The sequence below is a fragment of the Rissa tridactyla genome, chromosome 2, assembly GCF_028500815.1.
Source record: "Rissa tridactyla isolate bRisTri1 chromosome 2, bRisTri1.patW.cur.20221130, whole genome shotgun sequence".
NCBI classification, from domain to species: domain Eukaryota; kingdom Metazoa; phylum Chordata; class Aves; order Charadriiformes; family Laridae; genus Rissa; species Rissa tridactyla.
In genome coordinates this window covers 4443353-4458095 of record NC_071467.1, presented here as the reverse complement: position 1 = coordinate 4458095, position 14743 = coordinate 4443353, and the positions used below count along the sequence as shown (strand labels likewise).

The 14743-nt window shown below is 54.1% G+C and overlaps 1 protein-coding gene across 2 annotated transcripts in view; it reads right to left on the bottom strand.

Moving 5' to 3' along the window:
* The window catches only part of PTP4A3 (protein tyrosine phosphatase 4A3), a 52416-nt gene that overhangs the window by 17476 nt on the left and 20197 nt on the right, over nucleotides 1–14743 (bottom strand). Inside the window, exon 1 of one of the 2 annotated variants that reach the window (XM_054192286.1) lies at nucleotides 3931–4034. The exons of the other annotated variant lie outside the window; for it this stretch is intronic. The gene's annotated coding sequence lies outside the window, so the exon portion shown is untranslated. Of the gene's footprint in view, nucleotides 1–3930; nucleotides 4035–14743 lie in introns of those variants that run through there. 2 annotated transcript variants of the gene reach the window in all.

Sequence of the window (14743 nt, the reverse complement as noted above, 5' to 3'; positions counted from 1 at the left end):
TAACGGGCTGCAGGGTTGTGTTAACACAAACCGTGCCCACGTTTAACTACATACCGGATTAAACCCACCCATGGAGCCACCCCGTGGGTCCAGGAGCTGCTGTGATCACCACCAGCATTGCACGCTGGCAGCGGCAGCTTGTTCCCAATCATCATTCAACACACGGTTCACGCTCCATCGGCGCTCTGGATACCATATAATTTTTTATTGGCTTGGGCGTGCTCGCTGCCAGGAATGGAGGTTCAGTGGGAACCGCCTGCGCAGGAGAACAGCGAGTGCTCCTTTCCCACAAGGTCTCCTCTCCAGTGGAAGCGTTTCAAGTATTTTGGCAATTGCACGTCCTGGCAATTCAGCCCCGAAGCCCATAAATCCCTAATGGATATTCAATCGCAAATCATCCCCAGCTCTGCGGGCTGCGATGCCGATCACCATATTAAGCATGGCAGAACAATGTGGAAAAGGGTATTTCAGCTCATATTAATAACCTGCCAAGTGAATAAATATCCTTCTGACTTGAGCGCTACGGGGGATCTGGATGAAGCACATGAGGACACAGTCCGGAAGCCCTGGATGAGGATGCTCAGCGGTGCAGCGCTGGCCTTTCGGGCTCAAACCCATCGGGGTGAAGCCCAACGAAGGAAATCCATCGTGGACGACTGAAGGAGGTGGGTACCGTCCCCCTGCTGTGCCCAAGGCTGGGGAGGGATGGGGACCATCTCCCCACAATCATAGAATTACAGAATGGTTCGGGTTGGAAGGGACATTAAAGATCACCCAGTTCCAACCCCTGCCCTGGGCAGGGACACCTCCCACCAGACCAGGCTGCTCAAAGCCCCATCCAGCCTGGCCTTGAACACCTCCAGGGATGGGGCAGCCACAGCTTCTCTGGGCAACCTGGGACAGCATCTCACCACCCTCACAGGAAAGAATTTCTTCCTAATATCTAATCTAAATCTACCCTCCTTCCGTTTGAAACCATTACCCCTCATCCTGTCATTACACTGTCATTACACTGTGTCATTACACACAGTGTCCCTCCCCAGCTTTCCTGGAGTCCCTTTAGGTACTGGAAGGGGCTTTAAGGTCTCCCCGGAGCCTTCTCTTCTCCAGGCTGAACAATCCCAACTCTCTCAGCCTGTCCTCATAGCAGAGGTGCTCCAGCCCTCTGATCATCTTTGTGGCCTCCTCTGGATCCACTCCAACAGGTCCATGTCCTTCTTGTGCTGAGGACTCCAGAGCCGGATGCAACACTCCAGGTGGGGTCTCACCAGAGCGGAGCAGAGGGACAGAATCACCTCCCTTGCCCTGCTGGCCACAGCAGGCGAGCACAGGGATGTGCCCATCACTGCCACCCCAACATCTGCAAGCTCATCTCAACGCCTCGTGGGCCACATTTGCCTTTGAATTTCCAGTATTTTGGTCTCCCAACCGTCTAGGGACAGACCTTGCAACAGCAGGGATGGGGCTGCTCTTCCTCCCAGCACCCCCCAAGGCAAAATAAAGGCCAGGGTTTCCTCGCTGCAGTTAACGAAAGGGCTTGGCCGGACCGGTGGGCAGATGCCAGACCCGACGGCTGCGCTGCTGGTACTCGGGCTAGCGGGATGCAGCTGGTGAAGCCAGGTTTTCCTAAACACAGCAACTCCCCAGGCAAAGGAAAAGGAAGCTTTGCAGAGCCAAATTGTTGCTCCACGTGGGCTTTATCAGCGGGACTTGGAACAAAGGCTCTCACTCACCCAAACAATATGTATCTTACCCGTATATAAATATAGCTATCTCCCGAGTGAGCACATCTCACGTTCAAAGTTCACCTTCAGAAAAATCTAACAAAACACCCATCTGTATTACGTTTGCTTGACCTCTCTCCTGGTTTCAGCCCACGTAGCAAGACACCGACTGGCCCTTTCCCCTTAAGGCTGATCAAGTCCTTCTCTCCCTGCTCCCAATCCCATCTCCGCAACGGGCAGTTCCATCACCCCGAAAACTGCACGCAAGTTTCCGAGTAGTCCCGGTTATTCCCATGTAGGAGTTTTGTACATATCCAACAGTGCCACGTGTGACCACAGCAAGCAGGTCACAGGCAGGAGGAGACCTACCACCACCAGCAGCACTAGCAGCACCACCACTGCCACCACCGCCACCAGCATCCCCACTGCCACCACCAGCAACACCACCACTGCCACCACCACAACCACCACCAGCGGCACCACCGTAACCACCACCACCACTGCCACCAGCACAGCAGCACCACCAATGCCACTGCCAGCACCAACTCCACCACCATCACCAGCACCACTGCCACCAGTGCCACCACCAATCATCGAGTCATAGAATGGTTAGAGCTGGAAGGGACCTTAAAGATCACCCAGTTCCAACCCCCTGCCCTGGGCAGGGACACCTCCCACTAGACCAGGTTGCTCAAAGCCCCATCCAACCTGGCCTTGAACACCTCCAGGGATGGGGCAGCCACAGCTTCTCTGGGCAACCTGGGCCAGTGTCTCACCACCCTCACAGTCAAGAATTTCTTCCTAATATCGAATCTAAATCTACCAGCAGCACTGCCACCAGGGAGGAGAGGTCCCAGGATGCGAAGAGCCATGGTGCCGTCCCCAGCCCGTGACCGCAGCTGGGACCCAGCCAGAGGAAAGCCAACGCGCTGAGACTTCCTCTGGCCACATCCGTGCCGAAGGAAACAGGAAAGGTCCAGGAGGAGAGCGACGGAAACAAAACACCCTGCAGGAGCTGGCGTCTGGGGGTAGGGGAGTAAGCGGCCAGCGGCACGTCCTGCTCCAGGTGCAGGGCCGGAAAGAGAAGATGGGGATGTCCTGGAAAAGCTGTGCCTGACACCGCAGGGAGGTGACGGCGGCTGCGGGATATCTGCCACCAGGAATAGAGCAGGGCCCAGCACTGTCTGCTGGGAGAACATCGTGGGGTTTTTCGCCCCAAGGGTCTTTTTTTGTTTGTTTCTTTTGCCACAGGGGATGTTTTCTGAACAGAACATCAAGAAGGAGGATTAAACTTGCACGGGCGCAGGGGGAGAGCGACGGGGAGCTTTCGGCAGCCCACTGAAACCCACCTGCGACATGAACTAGTTCACGCGTCTTCCTCCACATCCTTTTTTAGTGCACGGTAACTGCTGGCTCCCACGTAAACTGGCAGAAAAGAGCCGTACAGCCCTTGGCTCTATAGCCCTGCTCAGATTTAAGGAGTTCGGTGGTATTTAGGCAGGAGGGAAAGATGCCGGCGTGGGGATTTACAAGCAGGAGGCACTCAGGAGACCGGGAAAGAGGGAGGAACAGGGAAGATGAGACAACGAGACAGATAAAAAGAGCACAGTCTTTGCAGCGCTGTGCAAGCCGAGAACACACCGGAGGCCCCGGTAACACGATCGACCCCTTTTTATCTTTTATCTGCACCTTTTTTTCTTTGAAGGGAGGCGGAGACACAGCGTGGAAAGTGCCTAAAGCAGCCCTTTCGGGGTTGTTTTTGCCTCTCGCCCGCTTTGGTGCCGGTCCACAACCCCGACAGGACAGGGACCCCACGCCGACGCGAGGATGCCCGCGATGGCCACCGGTGCCGGGGCTGCCTCTCCCATCCGGCGCGCGTGGGGCGACGCTCCAGAGGCAACGTGAGATGCTCCAGGAATCCCTTGAAGAACCGTTTAGCTGCGATTTCAGGTTTTCCCAAAGCAACCCGAATTTTCCCAAAGGAACCCCCCCCAAGCAACCCGAATTTGGGGTGTGCACAGATGGCAATTTTTTTTTTTAACCAAATTCCTTTTTGCACCATAAAAGATTTAGCCGCTGGGAGAAGCTCATAAAAAACACAAAAAGGCACCAAATGTTCAGCACTGGCGGGGGGAAGGACCCTCCCCAGCCGAACGCAGCCCCCTCCCGGTCCTTCCCACCCCATCCCCAGCACCGGACGACTCACAGGCAGCCGCTCGCAGCGAGATCCTGGTTTTTATGATCCGGGATATCCCCTCTCTGCCGCCTTCCCCCAGCAGCCGCGAGGAGCTCGCAGCTGCGGCGCCGACGTCAGAGGCTTTTCCTGGCTTGGATTTGAAGGGAAAGGAGGAAAAAAAAAAAAAAAAAAAAAAAAAAGAGGGGGGAGGAAGAGAGGCCCACTCCACGGGGAAAAGTAATAGCAGGCTTCGGGCTGGCTGCCTCCCAAATCTGCAGAGGGTGCATCCCAGAGGGTTGTTTGTGCCGGGGGGCGGGGGTGAAAAGCTCGGTTGTTTGGGGATGGCTGGTCCACAGGGAAGTCAGGCACCCCAAATACTGGGGGCTAGCTCCCCCCGCCATCCTTCAGGGATTTATTTTGGCCAGAGGAATCAGGGAAGAAAAAAAAAAAAAGCCATTCTGCCTCTGATGGGGCATTTCCAGGCTTCCTGTCTTGCCCAAGAGTATCCTTGGAAAGAAAAAAAAAATAATCCCAAAGCAACATCCTCACCCCAAAACACACATAAGGGGGGAAAACTGACCCAAATGGTCCCCCCTCTGACAACTGCCACCACCACGTGCCTCTCCCACCCGAATCTCTGGCGCGGCTGAACATCTGCTCGGCTTTTCTTGTGGTTTCTCGCAGCATTACCAACAAATTTAATACTCGTGGCAGGTGTCTGAACGGCGAAATGCAGGGCGGGGGGGAAGCACCAGGAGCGCGGGCAGCAGCGGCTCACCCTGGGAAGGGCATGGTGGGGGCTGTCATGACCTGCCCTTCCAAGTACAGCTTGAGTCCGTGCCGAGGAGGCTATTTTTGCGAGAGGCGCAGCCTGCGTTCAGTTTTTCCACTGCCTTCCCCAAAACCGGTGTTTTGGCCCCTGGTCTTCAACCGTTCCGTTTTCCACCGGACCTGCACTTTGCTATTTGGCATGTCCCCGCTCGGTGGTGACATCCTGATGTGAAGATGTCCCTATGCCGTCTGGTCCTACCTCCTCGTCAAGCCAACGGCAGCCCTGACCAAAGGGCACCGGCAGCCCTTTCTGCGTCATCGGCGCATCTTGCACAACCTCCAACACCAACCAGCCGCGGTGGCTTTGATGGACATTTGTTGACGAAGAAGGGGGCTCCAGGAACTCAATCTACCCAACAGGTGGATTTCGACCTGCAGATAGTGCTGAAAGTACACCCTGCTCCATGACACGCCGGGGATGGGAACATGGGACAGAAGAAAACGTGCTCTGTGTGTGATAAGCCCCATGGAAAAGTCTTCTCTGGTGGCACCAAGCTATAGCCAGCATTGATGAGAGAAGCCAAGCTTGGGAGAAAGGCAGATTTTCCAAATCAATGGCACCAGGCTGAGATGGCGTTTGTGAGTCCTTGAGCTTCCTCCACCATCCAGACCCTGCGCTCTCAGGAGTTGTCCTCCCAAACCATCTCACCCTTGCTCCCCAGAACCATGTCTACACATTTCACCCCACGGAGACAGGGTCACACATATCGTGACAGGCTACTAGGGTCGGCAACACCACAAGCCCTCTGCCTTGTGGTGGGAACCAGAGCACTTTTGAAGGCAGCCACCAGCCCATGGGGACAGTGCTGCATGGAAAACCCTGGGATGGCTCCTCCTTGTCCTCACCAGCCCCCACTGCTGCTTCTAGGGTTGTCCCCTTTCCAGCAGGATGGGACAGAGATGCTGCATGCAGGTAATAAGTGTCCCTCCAGGGCTACCAGTAATTCGGAGAGATGCCGGGGGGAACAAGAGGGGTGTCAGCCAGGATAACTAAAAGCTGTGGAGCAAGCGAAGGGAGATGGGAAAATGCCCTGCTGCTGCGTGGGATGCTGCAAGGTCCCACAGTGCCCAGGCATGCTGCAGACCCCTGGCATGACAAGGTCCTAGCACATCCCACCAAGCCTGGCCCATCTCACCAAGCCTGCCCGTCTCACCAAGCACCAAACCTGTAGAGAAGGTTTTCCATAATAACCCCTTCCAGAAGCCTCCTTAGCTCCAGAAAAAAGCCATGGCACAGCTCCCTGGTTGCCACAGGACCTCTGCTCTGCAAAGGCAACACATCGGCAAAGCTGTGCTTTTATAAGCAGGTACATCCGAGCTGCCGGTTTTGGATGCAGGACTACGGGTATGGCCTGATCCTGTACTCTCTCCTACCTGCACCCGGCCACCACCAGCCACAGGGACAAAACCCTTTGGTCTGAGCCGCTGCCGCTCTTGCACGAGAATCCAGTGCCAAGGGATGCTGTGCTGGCAGGCGCCGAGAGGCGTCCCCCACCCGCAAGAGCTCGCAGAGCAAATAGAGGTGTTTTTTCTTTCAAATAAAAGATCAAAGGCGACAAAAGGCCAGAAGTTCCAGCTGTTCTCGCTGGCGAGACATCGGTGTGTCTGCTTCTGTGCAGAGCCTGCCCGTGGCCGAGCCCAGGTATGTAAAGCATTGCCCCTCCTCCTCATCCCAATTTACACCCTGACAACATGGGAGATGGGGGGCCAAACTGGAATGAGGAGAAAGAAGGATTGACCATCACTTTGGAGGAAGAAGATTGAGCCGGTGCAAAGACTTTTTACCATGGCCTGTAGTGAAAGGACAAGGGGCAATGGTCTTAAACTAAGAGGGTAAATCTAGATTGGACATAAGGAAGAAACTCTTTAGGATGAAGGTGATGAGGCACTGGAAGAGGATGCCCAAGGAAGTTGTGGATGCCCCATCCCTGGAAGTGTTCAAGGTCAGTTTGAATCAGGCTTTGAGCAGCCTGGTCTAGTGGAAGGAGTCTCTGCCCATGGCCCTTTCCATCGCAAACCATTCTGATTCTATGACTGCCCAGTGGCCAGGGTGGCCAGGTGGCACCACGGCCTTTCCCTCAGGATCTCCATGCCAGCACCCTCCCAGCTCACCTCTTCAAACTGAATTCAAGGTTTGCCATGGGATTAAAAATCCTCGCTGGAACAGGACTCTCTGAGCTTTAGGAAAATGTGCTGAAAACCCCTTTTGCATTGGGACCAGAGTCCTACAATGCTGCAGCTCAGGACATGGCCTTGGGCTGCCAAAATGGGTTCCCCTGTTCCAATCAAGTTGGTCTCCCTCCAGGCTGTGAACCAGCAGCAGAAAGTGGGCTACTGGTGCTCCAGATGAGCACGTTTTAAATCACATCCTCACTTGCAACGCAATGGTGCTCTGTCATGCCAAGGCTGCTCTCGGCTGCTCTTTGAAGCAAAACCAGCTAAAAATGGATTTGATGGCACGCTATAGAGATCTGGGAGGTTCTTGTCACTTAAATGAGCTGTCTTTCAATACATAAGATGAACAGAGTTGTCTAATCATATTCCTGTCACTCACAGGAAGGATTTCCAGCGGTGGTTTTATAAAAGCCAGCAAAACGCTCTGGGATCTCAGAAAGAGAAATTGCGATGATTTGCATGAGCAAAAAGCCTGATCCAAATATGAGATGTCAGAGCCACTGTGGGATGCTGCTACTCGCTTCTCTCCCCATCCCAGCAGGAAAAGTGAGGAGAAGGTCGTGCAGCACAGCCCAGCTGGCTCCAATGCACTGTGCCCAGGTGATTCTGGAGACCATTGAAGGAGAAGGACCATTTCCTCAGGGGGATGGCAGAACGAGAAGGAAAGACGAGATTCATAGAATCACAGAATGGTTTGGGTTGTAAGGGATCTTGAAGGTCATCTAGTTCCAACCCCCCTGTCACTGGACCAGGTTGCTCCAAGCCCCATCCAGCCTGGCCTTGAACACCTCCAGGGATGGGGCAGCCACAGCTTCTCTGGGCAACCTGGGCCAGTGTCTCACTGCCCTGACAGTCAAGAATTTCTTCCTAATATCTAATCTAAATCTCCCCTCTTTCCGTTTAAAACCATTACCCCTTGTCCTGTCGCTCCACTCTCTGGTCCAGAGTCCCTCCTCATCTTTCCTGGAGCCTCTTTAGGTACTGGAAGGGGCTCTAAGGTCTCCCCAGAGCCTTCTCTTCTCCAGGCTGAACAACCCCAGCTCTCTCAGCCTGTCCTCACAGCAGAGGGGCTCCAGCCCTCGGACCATCTTCGTGGCCTCTTTTGGACCCACTCCAACAGGTCCACGTCCTTCTGCTGTTGGTGCCCCAGAGCTGGAGGCAGCACTGCAGGGGGGTCTCACCAGAGCGGAGCAGAGGGGCAGAATCCCACCCCTCGCCCTGCTGGCCACGCTGCTGGGGATGCAGCCCAGGATATGGTTGGCTTTCTGGGCTGTGAGCGCACATTGCCGGCTCATGTTGAGCTTCTCATCTACCAACATCCCCAAGTCTGTCTCCTCAGGTCTGCTCTCAATCCATTCTCTGCCCAGCCTGTATTTGTGCCTGGGATTGCCCCGACCCACATGCAGGACCTTGCCCTTGGCCTGATTGAACTTCATGAGGTTCGCACGGACCCACCTCTCCAGCCTGTCCAGGTCCCTCTGGATGGCATCCCTTCCCTCCAGCATGTCGACCGCACCACAGTTTGGTGTCGTGTCGGCAAACTTGCTGAGGGTGCACTTGATCTCAAGGTTTAAAGGTTTACATGCAGAAACCCCATTGCCAAGCATCATGTGAACACTGCAACAAGTGGGGATGCCACATCCCATAGGAACGGTGCACCCGGGAGAACCAAATCCAACAGTAGGATGTTGCAACCCGAAAGGACCTTTCTGGACAACGCGGAGGTGAAGCAGTCATCGCACAGTGCTTTTCGGGCTGGAGGAGCCTGCGGTTTGCAATGCCATGCCGCTTCTCCCTGAAAATGCCCGAAAGGTTTCCAAGAGTGTCTGACTGCTCAAGAAATGCCCAGAAACGCTTACTCACGCGCACACTTTGGCTTTGACTTTCTTTCATCGGGATATTTGCATAAAACCGGTGCTGCCTTTAGGGAAATGCAAATTCCCCGCAGAAAGGGAAGCGTTTGAATGTGCTGGCTGCTCAGAAGCGCCGGGCAGGGAAGCAACGCTTTTATCACCTGAAAATTAAATAAAGGCTGAGATGTGAAGCCTCCCCACCCTGCTCAGCAGGAAAACTTCCTTAGCTCCTACAGCCGGATCCAGCAGGGATGGGACAGGCAGGACGCGGCGTTTCATCCGTGCTCTGCACATCCTCCCCGGCCCCAGGGGTACGCTTTAATGGCCTGGAGACACGCAAGCTGCTCCGGCTCTGCTCGGCTCCCGGATGGTTTCAGAGGTGTTTTGACACCCCGGCGTGGGTGGCATTTCCCAGCCACCCTTGCTGCGCTCTGGAGCAGGCTCTAACCAAGCTGAAAGCAAATGAGTTTCCCTGAATAAATTAAACCACAACCCTGAATTCATCATTTATGATGAAGCCAGCAGCCAGCTACCGATGGTGGTAAAGGTTTTTGGGGATGCACGTGCACATGCCCTGCCTCTGTGCGGGGAAAAAAGGCAAAGGAGGTGAATGAAAAAGCAACCGCAAAAACAAGCAAAAAGCCAAAGCTGTTGTGGAGGGCAAAGTTCCCTAGTTCAAGAAGGACGGCCAACTACTGGAGAGAGTCCAGCGGCGGGCTACAGAGATGACCAAGGGACTGGAGCACCTCTCTGATGAGGAAAGGCAGAGACACCTGGGGCTGTTCAGCCTGGAGAAGAGAAGACTGAGAGGGGACCTCATCAATGCTGAGCAATATCTAAAGGGCGGGTGCCAAGAGGATGGGGCCAGACTCTTCAGTGGTGCCCGGTGACAGGACAAGGGGCAACAGGCACAAACTGGAACAGAGGAAATTCCATCTCAACATGAGGAAAAACTTCTTTCCTTTGAGGGTGGCAGAGCCCTGGCACGGGCTGCCCAGAGAGGTGGTGGAGTCTCCTTCTCTGGAGACATTCCAAACTTACCTGGACGCGTTCCTGTCCAGCCTGCTCTGGGTGACCCTGCTTTGGTTGGCAGGGGGGTTGGACTAGATGACCTCCGAAGGTCCCTTCCAACCCCTACCATTCTGGGATTCTGAGAAAGGCTCTTTGTACACGACCCAAGGGAGAGGCAAACCCATGGAGCCTCATCCCATCCAAGCCAGCGATGTTCCAACCATCCCACTGCAGGCTCCTGGAGACCGAGTCGCTGTGCCGAGCTCTGCAAAACCAGTGGGACCAGCCCTGCCTTGCCATGGGGCATCACAGCTGGTGGTGGGACCACAGGGCAGCATCCCTCCAACGTCATCGGCTGCATGGACCACAAGTAAAACAGGACTGTGCCTAAAATCCAGGCTCCCCCACCACTGTCCTTTCTCTTCTCTGGCCACCCTGTGCTCACCGGGCACCACGGATCCCTTCCTTGGACTCCTTGCTCAGCGGCACCAGGTGTTCCTGCATGTATGGGCTCTACAGGAGAGCCACGGGACCTACCCTGGGTGTTCCTGGTCTGCCAGAAACACAGGAGTGACTTGGCCGACCGGGTTAAATACTTGCTTTGAGATCCGGCCAGAGGAGGCCAGGGTGGTCCCAGCCTCTCCACTCCCAGGGGCGCACAGGATGATTTCAGCCTGGGAAGGGAGGCAGACAGCTATTCCCAATCCTGCCTGTCACGGGTGCACCCCGGGGAGCGTTTTTCTCCATCTCTTTCTCATGCCGCTTCCTAAAGAGCCGGGCCGCAGCAAACAGAAAATGCAACATCGAGGAAAATCCACGGAGACCTCGCAGAAGCGCAGAAACACCCAGCGCTGACCTACTGCTGGATCAATTCCCCCATTAGAAGCTCCTGTGGTACGGAGAAGCAGCTAAATGAGGGCATTCCTATTAATGGATCTGTCTCCATGCTGAAATTCATACTATTTTAACTATCTTAGCAGAAAAAACACCCTACGGCGCCCTACAGGAGCTGCGCACAGAGTACTCGCAGCAGGCAGCACTACGGACGTTTTGCTGTTTAAAAAACAATTTAAATTTGGGATTGCACATGACAACCACCAGCAACACCAACCCAGGGATGGGCTGGTTCAGCCCGAGGGAGCAGAGAGATGAGGGCCACCGAAGATGTCCCCTCCAGCCACCGGGCATGGATGGGGCTCATCCGCTCCAGCACAAAGTCAGCCGCACCCCTGGTTTTACTCAGCCTTAACCGGCACGAGAGCATCGAGACGTTGATGGGCGCCTTGGTGCGGGCACCCGGGAGCCGATCTTGCCTTGGGGGAATTATTAAAAAAACAAAAAAGTGTATTTTCAGCTTGATCGATTCCCACCCCGTCTCCCCGCAGACAGGCAGCTGTACTGGCACGGCACGGGGACGGGCAGCCAAGGGCCGCTAAATGAGCGCTGTAATTAAATGCTGTGGCACGGTGTGAAACTGCGCTGCATGTTCCCAGGCGGGAATTTCCCCGGCATTTTCTTTTATCAGCTGGTTGATAAAACACTTCCCACCCCGTTTCCAGATCTACCGTAAGTGTCGGTTCACTAAACAGATGGAGTACATCCTCTCTGCCATCATTAGCATGCTCTAGACAGGCATTTACTAGAAACACAGCAGGACTTCCCCCGGCCTCTTCCCGTGTGCTGCATTTACTCCACCCCATGGTGGCACCTGAAGGACTTTGGGGACCTCACCAAGAAGCTTCCTGCCAGGGTCTGGAAACACCGACCCACCTCTCCTGTGAAGCTGGACATTCCTGGGATGTAAATTAATGTCTCCTGTGAAGCTGGACCTGCATTTGGATGGATGCACCCGTGAAGCCTTCACCCAACTCAACTGCAAAGGGGCACCTGCCCCAAATCTGCTCCCAGGAGACCAGCACAGCGCACGGGTCTTGCACTGGGGTAAGACTAGGAGATTTTGGTTAATACCGAGGATTAACTCCGAGCTCACTCGCTTCGCCGGCACCATGGCAGGCAGGAGCAGCATCGTGGGCATCGCTGCCTCCAAAGTTGGTGACAGTCACCAAGCCCTCACCAGCAGCACGCCCCGGCCATCCTCCCGGCTTGCGGCCACAGCCCCAAGGACGAGGACGATTCCCAGCAACCGGGACCACAGGTACATCCCTTTGATGCCAGGGCGCTGATAAAACCCTGGTCCTTGACCTGTCCACTTGAATAAAGCAAACACGAGCTCAATGAAATCTCCGCTAACTTTAGCAGATGCCAATTTTAGCAGCTGGCAGGAGGAACCGCTGCCCAGCTGCGCGCGTGACGCCTCTTCTGCATTTTATCCCTCGCAGAGCCTCAGGCATATATTCTGATTTTTTTTAGCGCCTGAAGACAGCTTTGGGGAATATACAGCGGTTTTTAAAGTAACAGAGGAAAGAAAGCAGGATTTTAAGGGGATGTAGGAAGAAAAAAAAGCCTTATTCTGAAACGGCATCCGCCAAAAAACCCGCAGTAATAGGATTTGCTGGCATAAACCTGCACCCACGTGCGGGACACCCCAGCGGGGGGCTTGTTATCTCAGAGGGAAGGAGTAAGCTTAGGTGGCTGTCCTGTGCGAATCTTACTGCACATTTGCCACCATTCAGATGGGCTTAAAATGTGGTATTTTTTTCAATTTTCACTTTTGGAAGCAATTTGTCATGCCCCTACAGTTTAGCAAAGAGCAACGTGATGGAGGATGCTCAAGAGCAGCTCAGGGATCCACAGCAAGATATCTCCATGTGAGATTAATCCAGCTTTAAATTACCAGATTTTGAAGTCAAATTTTTAGTCTCCAAATCCCACCCTTTTCCACGAGTTCATTTTCAGGAAGCTGTCCTATACACTCGCCTCGAAAAATGTTTCTCTCTGGCTTGCGTCCATTAAATCAGATAATTGGGAGTTTATAAGTTCATAACTTGAACCCAAGTCAGAAAGTTTCGTCTTTCATTTTCCAGGGCTGATCCATTGCCAGCCTGGCCCGAAACGCGGGCTTGCTTCGAGCTTGCCGTCATTTCAGAGTTCATTTGCAGTTTAAAGCGATGCTCTGCTCCTGCCTGATGTCTCCTGTGCTCAGTGCCGGCGCGTACCGGCACGGCTTGTATCTGCACTCCCCAACGCCTGCGTGGACCCACCTTGTTGACCTTGATCGAGAGAAATGCCCCTGGATTTGCTTCTTTGCTAAGAAATTCAGAGGGATGTCAAGCAAGGATTTTGATCCTGCGGCTAGATATTGTGTTGTGGGCTGCCCCGTGCCCGAGCGATCACCGTTGATGCTGAGCGCAGGCAGCAGAGCCAGGGCACACCACCTTGGGCTTTTACTTTTATCTCTAACGCGGGCATTTCAGCGTTTCCAGATTGAGCTTTTTTTTTCCCTCTGCTACACCAATACAAGAATTCGAGCTTCCTTGTTTCACTGAACCTGGCTGTATTTCTGCTCTGCAAAGTCAACAAGAAGAGCAGCCAGCTTTTTGGCTCCCTTGGAAACTTTGTGGTCCAAGAAAATCAGACGAAACATTTGAATATGCTCAAGCTTGCTCGTCAACAGTCTGATTTCTTAGGGACCTGACCCCGCGTTCAGGCTGACCGATGCTGCACCGACAGCAATATTTTTGGGTCCTGTGTGAAATACTCCTGCAACAGCCCCGCTGCCAAGTCTTGCAAAAGTTCCCAGGCTGAGAGGCTGCCGCTGGATGTGAGGAAGGAGCATCCATCGCAGGGTTCATGTGAGTTGCTGAAACATCTCAGGACACTGGGGAAGGGTCAGAAGCGGGGAGAGACATGCACCACTTAAATACAACTCAGTCAAAGCACCAAAATACATACAGAAGAGCGCCTGACATTTCATATCGCCTGTCACAGAAACGTTAAGCTTGGAAGGGACCACCTCCAACCTCCCCAACTGACGAAGCTTCATGATGGACATCTCACCATTGATGCTTTGGCACCTTCATGGACGCCCTGCAGATGAAACAGGTCACCACATTCACGTGTCCCCGACAAGCCTTGATGGACAGATGGGACTCCCGGTCCCAGCTACTTGGATTCTGCTCCCCTCAGGAAATTTAGCATCTTAAGTATATGTCTGGTGTTAAAGGATATAATTTGCTCTCTCGTTGCCCTGCCCAAGGTCGCCGAAGGACACAGACCCACACATAGGGCATTCCAGCCCAACCTGGAGACACAGACCTCCTTTCCGAGATGCCCTCTCTCAGCTCCAAGCAGCACCAAACTGATCCCATGGGGTCCTTCATGTGATGGGAAAAGCACCCCTCAACCCCAAGATGCCGTCATCACCCCGAAACCTCCATGGAGTCTTGTCCGCAAGGCCCGTCCAAGGCGCGGCACCCGGTCGTGGCCGGGGGATGAGGCATCCGGCCGAGCCCGCAAGGTGGAAAGTTCAAGTGGCTGCTGTTTATTTGGCTTTGCAGAGAGCAGTCGCCCAGCCTGAACGTAGGCCAAGCACCTTCCCATCGCAGGAAGCGCCGTGGGAGTCTTTAAATAACCACCAGTGGTCAGGGCTTTGGTTTACAGCTCTGCTGGATGGAAACCAGCCCTCACGCCACATCCGCTTCAGCCCTTCCTGGGTATAAATGACATCTGCTCACCTCCCTACCTCCTAGGTCTTCATCTGTATACCCACCAGGACCATGTGGTTCATGGAAGCTTGCTAGAAGCAGAAAAATATCTCTGAGCATAAGCATAAAAACACACATGGGCTTTTCCTCCCTTGTGCAAGATGAATTGTATGTCCTACAGTCAAAGCTTCGCTTTGCTTCCGTGTAAACGAGCAGCTCCCTGGGGCTCTCCTCGCTCTCCCTGCCCTGCCGTTAAGGTCCATATTGAACAACTCACCATACTTCAACATCCACCTGCATCCTTCCTTCACCACTATAAGGTGCTCCTCACCTTCCTGCCACCAGGCTGGTGCGCTGCCAGTTCATACG